The sequence below is a fragment of the Coenobita brevimanus genome, chromosome 78 (assembly GCF_032717465.1).
Source record: "Coenobita brevimanus isolate Jiangsu-jjx chromosome 78, ASM3271746v2, whole genome shotgun sequence".
Classification (NCBI taxonomy): Eukaryota; Metazoa; Arthropoda; class Malacostraca; order Decapoda; family Coenobitidae; genus Coenobita; species Coenobita brevimanus.
This window is the reverse complement of record NC_137031.1, coordinates 29,669,180-29,677,665: the sequence shown is the minus strand read 5'-3', so window position 1 is coordinate 29,677,665 and position 8,486 is coordinate 29,669,180. Positions and strand designations below refer to the sequence as shown.

General features: G+C 42.7%; 1 non-coding gene across 1 annotated transcript; it reads right to left on the bottom strand.

Annotated features, from left to right (window-relative positions):
• Window positions 1-6,606: 6,606 nt before the first annotated feature.
• Window positions 6,607-6,725, bottom strand: LOC145408871 (5S ribosomal RNA). The gene has a single exon (XR_013898989.1). It is a non-coding gene; the product is annotated as a 5S ribosomal RNA (ribosomal RNA).
• Between the last annotated feature and the right edge of the window lie 1,761 nt (window positions 6,726-8,486).

Sequence of the window (8,486 nt, the reverse complement as noted above, 5' to 3'; positions counted from 1 at the left end):
CTCAAGTTACATGCAAAGAGCAAATTATGTCACGTGCTCAAGTTCGTATCGTTTGTTAAAAAGAACAATGACGTGCCTTTTGTGGTGAAGCAAAGGGTATTCGATGCGGCGTTGATGTCTTCGTTACTTTATGGCTGCGAGTCATGGGTGGGAGCCGACCTAAAACCTATCATTAAGCTTTATAATTGGGCCCTTAAGCAACTCTTGGGAGTGAGAAAGGCTACCTCGAATGATGTTTGTTATGCCAAGGTAGGATACCCTTCGTTAACCGACTTGGTTAGATTTAGGCAACATAAATTTTACTCCAAAATGGTATCAGAGAGATCCAGTCTGACAGACGATCCCTTGATTTTTGCTATTGATATTGTCACTAGAGGTAATTCTGGGATGAGCAGGACAATTAGAGGGTTCATAGATACGAACGTGTAAGATATGAGTGCTCGCATGCAGAATGTGTATGCACGTATAACAGCATCCAGTGGTTCAAGGTGTGCAGTGTACCGTAGCTTGAACCCCAACTTTACGCTCCACAGTAAATACAAGGACCGTCATACGGTGAACGATCGCTTTAGAATGGCTTTCACCCGTTTCCGTGTGTCGGGTCATAGACTGTGTATTGAGACTGGACGATGGAATAGGCGGGGACGGGGTCGTTTACCACTGGAAGAGCGTTTGTGAGTATGTGGAGAGGTTCAGACAGAAAGGCACGTTGTGGAGAGTTGTCCTGTCACGAGCGATATTAGGCAAAATGCAGGCTTGACTTGCGTACAAGAGCTCTTCAGTGGCAAGTACGCAAATGATGTTGCATGTAAATTTGTTTACGACATTCTTAATTATACCCATAGAGCATACGTATATTTGTTGGTTCCTGGCATGATGATGACCGACCATTTTCATTTTCTTCGTTTCTTGTTCAAGTTAGTTTGTGGACTGCAGAATGAATTTCCGTTTTAATAGTTCACATTTTATTTACTATATGTGTTGATATAATTTTTTCTTAATGTAAAGACAAATGTAACTGTGGTCAATAAAATATCTATCTATCTGTGTGCGTGAGTGTGTGTGTGTGTGTGTGTGTGTATATATATATATATATATATATATATATATATATATATATATATATATGTATATATATATATATATGTATATATTATTACATAGCCTATGATTTCATCATCCTTTGTGTAATTTTAATGCACAGTATGCTGCATGTTTGATCACGAGCGTGTTCTGCCTCAGTCCCCCCCTTCTACCGTTATAGTAGAGTAAGTCGTCCTTTCTGTTGTTCAGAGCGGGATTGTCAACTCTTTGTCCTCATGGCTTCATTTGCGCGTCCTTCTTACAAGTTGTATCAAGCTCTGCCGGCCCCTATATAATGAGCTCAGTCTCTACATTAATTGCCACTTAGATCTGCTCCTCATTTTGTTCACATCTCTGTCCTCCCCTGTACAGTTATTATTGAGTGCTCAGGAAGTCTCCAACCATCTAGCAGCTGTGTAATTTGAGTATAAGTGTTGTTGCATTTTGTTCTTGTACTGTATAGCATAAGTTTAATTTGTAGGCCTAGTGAAGTTTTTGTAATTCATGTAGGGTTCTTTATGTCAGTCATCATTAATAATATTTTGTATCTGTAATAATTTATCTTGCATTCACTGAGCATTATCCGGTTTTCTCATTTTATCAGGGCTGACTTAGATAAATTTACACTTGCTAATTTCGTGTTAATAGAGGCTATTGTAGTTACCCATATATTTAACCTGTTTTTTGCCATTACATTATCCTTATGAGTCCTGAATGTTTTGTTGTTAGTTTGAGCATTAAACTTTAACTTGTAATTTTACCTAACTCTTTTATTTTGAACCTGGAACTTTGCGGGACAGTAGTGATTTTTAGTATTCTCACTTGAAGTGTTCATTATCTTTCTCTGTTCCGTAACAATATATATATATATATATATATATATATATATATATATATATATATATATATATATATATATATATCAATAGTATAATTGGCTGTGGCATGATTATGGCTATGTTAGTGGGAATAGTGTGGCGGCAGTGGTGGTGGTGATGGTGGTAGCGGTGACAGTGATAGTATTACTCGTGATCATGAGTGATTGTGGTGGCGGCGACTTCGAGGGCAGCAGCAGCGTCAGTAATAGCAGTAGCAGCAGCAGTAGTGGCAGTAGTAGAAGCTGTAGTAGAAGCAATGATGATGGTGGTAGTGCCAATGGCATTGGCGGTAGAGGTAACAGAAGTAGGAACGGTGATTGTAACAGTGACAAGTTAGGCACACTGAGAGAGGCATACCTACGCCAAAGCGGTTATACCATGCAACTCAGATCATCACCAAAATTTAATAAAATCTTCCTTGGTCCATGATCCACACATGCTCTTGTAATAACCAAAATGAAACATAAATTAATCATTAGTCTGGCCGGGATTCGAACTCAGGCCCCCGTGCTCCAAACACGCGCACGATACCACTGGGTCAAACATAGAATCCCCTCTTCATCGATTGGCAACAGGGGCATTTATGGACCCCATTACACCCCTCTTTTCTCCCCTTGGTGCTTAATTTAGTGAATTTCGAACACATGGTAGCGTAGCATTGGAGGCCACCATTGGGGAAGCTGCAGACCATATCAGGCAACTCAACCCTGGGATGTAAGGACAAGGACGTTTTCAGCTAACCAAGGAACATCAAACTGCCAACCAAGCCTTGCCTCACATTTCAAATCATTGTCAGCCAATATAATAACTGAAATGAAACTTAACAAATTAAGGACGCTGTACTGACCGGGATTCGAACTCAGGCCATAGTTAAGGACGCTGTACTGCCCGGGATTCGAACTCAGGCCATAGCGCTTCACATGTACGCACATTACCACTGACTCAAAAAGAGTATCCCCTCTTTCGGCCACGGGCAACGCGGTCATTTATACACCGCATTACACCGCTCATCCCCAGAGACGTAAGAACAAGTTAATCACTAGTCTGGCCGGGATTCGATTTCAGGCCCCCACGCTTCAAACCTGAGCGCTTTTGGAGCGCAGGGGCCGGAGATAGAATCTCGACCAGACTAGTGATTAATCTATTAAGTTTCATTTCAGTTATTACTGTACATTGGTTGGCAGAGGTGTGGGGTGTGATCCGAGGATTGGTTGACAATTTGATGTTGTTCCTTGGTTAGCTGACAGCGTCTTTGTCCTTACATCCCGGGGATGAGCTGTTCAGTGTGGTTCGCAGCGTCCCCAGTGGTGGCTTCCAATGCTACGCTACCATGTGCGTTCGAAACTCACCAAATTAACCTCCAAAGAGATGAGAGCGGGGTGTAATGGGGTCTATAAAATCGCTTCTTCTGTTTGGCTTAGTAACGTGCGCGAGTTTCGAATCCAGGCCAGACTAGTGATTAATTTGCGAACTTTCATTTTAGTTATTACACACAAACTTCCACTGAAATCCATCAATAACTTTTTGAGAAGTCTTCAGGACAAAGGGAAAAAAAAATTCTGAATTGGGAGTCGAACTCAGTTACAAAAAAGATATAATCAACTCTAACATAGCTCATTACCTACATATCCACAAAATTTCACTGAACTCCATCAATAACTTTTTGAGAAGTCTTGCGGATAAACAGACAAACAAACAGGGGTGAATACATAACCACCTCCAGCTCCGCTGGAGGAGGGAATGACAGTTGTGATGGCTGGCGGTATAATTTGGTGACAGTGGTTTTGATGATGGTGGTGGTAGTGGTGATAATGACAGTGGTTTTGGTGGTGGTGGTGATAGTGACTGGCTGTGGTGGTGGTGATAGTGACTGGCTGTGGTGGTGGTGATGATGATTATGACAGTGGTTGTTGTGGTGATAGGCAAAATGACAGTGGTTGTGGTGGAGGTGGTGATTATGACGGTGGTTGTGATGATCCCAATGGTTGTGGTGGTGATGGTGAAAGTGACAGTGATTGTGATGGTGGTGATTATGACAGTGGTTGTGGTGGTGGTGGTGATAATGATTGGTTGTTGTGGTGATGGTGGTGGTGATGATGACAATGGTTGCAGTGGTGATAATGACTGATTGTGGTGGTGGTGGCAATAATGAGTGGTTGTGGTGGTGGTAGTAATAATGACTGGTTATGTGGTGGTGGTGATAATGACTGGTTGTGGTGGTGACAATGACTGGTTGTAGTGGTGGTGGTGATTATGACAGTGGTTGTGGTGGTGATAACGGTAGCGGTTGTGGTGGTGGTGGTGACAGTGATGGTGGTTGTGCTGGTGGCAGCAATAATGACTGGTTATGGTGGTGGTGGTGATAATGACAGTGGTTGTGATGATGGTGGTGATATTGACGGTAGTTGTGGTGGTGGTGGTGATGACGGTGGTTGTGGTGGTGGTAGCAGTAGTGGTAGTGTTTGAGACAGATACATTGTCAGCTGAAGTGGAGGTGGCAGTGGTAATGGTGGCAGTGATACAATACCTACTTGTGGTGGTGGAAGCCCCGATGTGGGTGGTCGATTCTTCCACCCACCAGGCCAGAGGAGGTTTCAGAGGTAGGGAGGGGATGGTGAGGAGGAGGAGGTTGGAGAATGTACGAGTGTAGAGGGGCGATGGTGAGATGGAAAGGGCGCACACACACACACACACACACACACACACACACACACACACACACACACACACACACACACACACACACACACACACACACACACACACACACACACACACACACACACACACACACTATCAAGTCTAGTGTGGGAGGCCAATAATAATATTCATCACTCTTGTATGTACATTAAAAAGGAGAGACTAAATTTAACTTGCCCAAGTCATGACTCAGGTCCAGGATTCCTGCATCAGTCTAAAGCCGGAAATGAAGCTTGTTTCTTGAAAGTTCAAGGGAAGCTTGGAAGTTTTGATAGTCCGCAGTTTTCAAAGGATCTGAAGAGGTGGTTCAAATATTCCAACTCCCTTCATACGCTAATTAAGAATATCTCCTTGGGATCCACCTGTACCCTTCAGGTAAACAACAACAAGAAGAGGGAGTGTGTAGCTGCTTTAGTGTATGAAAAAGGCGTTTAATTACGATCAGTTGCTCTAAGTTCAAGCACCTTTTCTGCAGATGAAGACCAAAATCCACTCTGATTCATTTGAGTGTTTTACCGTTGTCACTGACTTCCATCGAGCCTAAATTTTACTTCAGTTGAAATCCTACACGGTGTTTCTTTATAACAATCCCAAGTGGAAGCGATTCTGCGCTAGTCCTTCTACTTTGCACAGTTATCTGCGTGTATATGTGTGTGTGCGTGTGTTGACTTAGGTATGCGTTAAGTATGTCTGTGTATGTACAAATGAGTGACTGGCTGTGCGTGTGTCCTTGTGGTGACTCACCGTGAGTGGTGGGTGGCCGCTGCTCAGTTGTCTCTCACTTCTCTCCTTACCTTTCTTGTTTTCCACTACTCCCGTTCCCTCCCTCTCCCTCCCCTCCTCTCCCCCTTCCCCTTCCCTCTGTCTGTCTGTCTGTTTATCTGTCTGTCAGTCTGTCTGTCTCCCCCGTCTAATCAATCACACCTTTCAGATACGCTGAGCTGCTAAGGCTGTGCCGGAGGTTTTGTAGTCAGCCAATATTATTAACTGACAGTTCCCCAAAATATCTCGCATGTCAGACTCTATGAGGGATCTACTCCACACAGTACCACTAGAACGCTAATAATAATATACATTGTGTAATGCTCGGTTTATTACTTTCAGGACTCGTGTGATAATACTGGAGGGGAGGGGGGAGGTTGAGAGTGGGAATGGGGGCTTAGATCGACTTCAAAATGAACTGTGTAGAAGACGGGATAAATCCTGCTGTAATATGAATGTAGTCATTCCCTTATTCATATCATTAGGCGTAAGCATCCATACCATAAACCCGTTTCTGCATGCAACTTTTACGACACTGGGTCTTGATGAATGAAACTGGAATGTATTTTTGGTGTTGTATAAATTATTAACTTTTACAGTATCAGCACAGGTGGCCATTTCTACCAAGGACTATTCATCTCTGTAATTTTCGCCCTATATAAACCTAGCTTACTTGTAAATGATACTTTTTCATGGCGAACTGAAGTAAAGTTTTCTGTACCTGTCTGACGACTGACTTGTTTTTGTTAGAAAATAATGGGCAGATATGGCTCAAGGCAAATCTGATTTTTGTTCTAACTGGCATATCTGAACGGAAATGCAAGGTTTTGCGTCCTTTTATATCTTCTGATGCATATGAGTGGTCGGTTATGTTAAGGATTAGTTACTCTTTGCAGTTTTGGCTTTAACCCGTCGTCAGTGACGTATTATAATGGATTATTTTTTTTCTTAAGAGAAACCTTCTGTACCGCGGTGGTCAGTGAAACCTAAATTATATATATCTAACCCCCAGGTCGAAAAGTCTCTTGTACTCTAAATAAAATCGTCTAGATATATTCATTCATTCACTGCCAGACGGCATGTATCCCAAACAGGGGGGGGGGGCAAGGTTTAGAGTTAATTGTTTTACAGGGAGGGGCACTAATCCTCCACCAACCCCACTTGACACGTAGGGAGAACGTTATGCCAACAGCATCTGGTGTTCCCAGGCGGTCACCCATCCAAGTACTAACCAGACCCAAAGTTGCTTAACTTCGCTGATCGGACGGGAAGCGGTGTACTCAACGTGGTATGGCCGTTGGCATTGGTATGGCCTTTCTAGATATATCAAGAATGAAATAACGACTGTCATCAAACTGTAGTAGTTAAATGACACATTTTTAGTCTTACTTATAAAGCGTCGGTGGTAAGAGCAACCGGTGGTGCATGAGAATAATCGCGACACATTAGACTGATCATTGGAAAAATAAAATGATATGTTATAGCAGCTCACACAGGCTATGAATCTAGACGCCATTCTATCCTCATTGTGCACACACAAATCTACATCATTCGCGGCAGACCCAATGTGTCAAAGAATACTACAGCAACTGACGCCAAAGGATAGGGGCCACATCACACTGAAGTCAAAATAGGACATGAGGTCGTATTGTAGTTGACATGGGAGGCATCGTAACACCTCGTCCTTGCCACTGTATTTTGTATATTGCAAATGAGCTTTCATTGTTTTTTTTTATCGTTTTAACAGGGACGTATGAGGAATAAATCGCTAGGGAATAGGTGTTATGAAGCCTTCAAAACCATTTACAAATAATTCATATTTTGGCGCAAAATGTTCAACTGTGTAGTTTAAAGTTGGAATAATATCCCGTTTCTTGGGCCGCATACTGGTAATAACGTTTCTCACTGCTATATGCATCATTTCAGGCAAAGAAACGAAATGTCCAGGTGATCTAACCAAAACAGTTGTTAACATTCAAATTTTTCCCTGCCCTACACGACTGGACAGTTTGCATCAGGGTATGTGTGATTCCTATTTCAGTATTAACAGACCCTAACGCCTCCTGCAGGTTAGCCATCCAAATATCCAACCATCTTTAAGAGCGGCGTAGCCAGTAAGTCATATCTCATGGGTTTTCACACGCATTGTGCTTCATTCTTGCAAAACTCTATGGAGTGCTTCATTCTGCTGTCCAGTGAAGGTGTTTCGCTGTAGAGAGGCCACATTCAGTGTATTTACCATAACGCAGCCCCATATGGTCCCGCATCTATCTCGTAGTTCTGTACTTGTTGAAACAACGCGTGGTGGAGAGTATCTGCTGTACACCTACTGGCATTACTTTCAAAGCAGTTGAAAGGAAAGAGAGAGAGAGAGAGAGAGAGAGAGAGAGAGAGAGAGAGAGAGAGAGAGAGAGAGAGAGAGAGAGAGCTGATGCCAAACATTACCTTATGGGTTGTTAAAAAAAAAAATGTTCTTAAGCAACCAACTGTCATCAATAAACTTCAGAAGCACTAAAATATTTCTAACTTATATAAACGGTTACACAGGCCATCTCAGCCTCCCCATCCCCACCACCACCATCTGCGTTGCATCACCCTCTTCATATCTCGCCTTCAGTTTTTCTTTGCTACTTAACCTTTACCCCCCCGTCCACCCTCCCGCAACTGCATCCTCATCTTCCAACCTTTCACTCACATTTCTCTTGCCTTCCTATCCTGTATCCGTTCCTTCCAACTTTTACCAAATTAGTACATACCGGTAAGGCTTTATTACTAATTAAAGTACATACAGTATAATAATGCAAATAAAATGTTTTCTCTTAAATTACTATATGTTTTCTTAAGTGTCAGGCATTTATATCCTTTTCTAATATATCGAAAAGAAGAAGAAACAGAACTCTAAAGAAGAAGGAAAGTGGGAGAGAAGGGGTCGAAAATGGAGAAAGTGAAAGGATGTGGATGAAGCAGCGAGGGAGGGAGGGGGAGGTGTGGGGAGAGGTGAGGGTCTTGCAGTGAGCTGGACTTTCAGGCCGACCCACTGCCCTCACTACACACCAGGGAGGA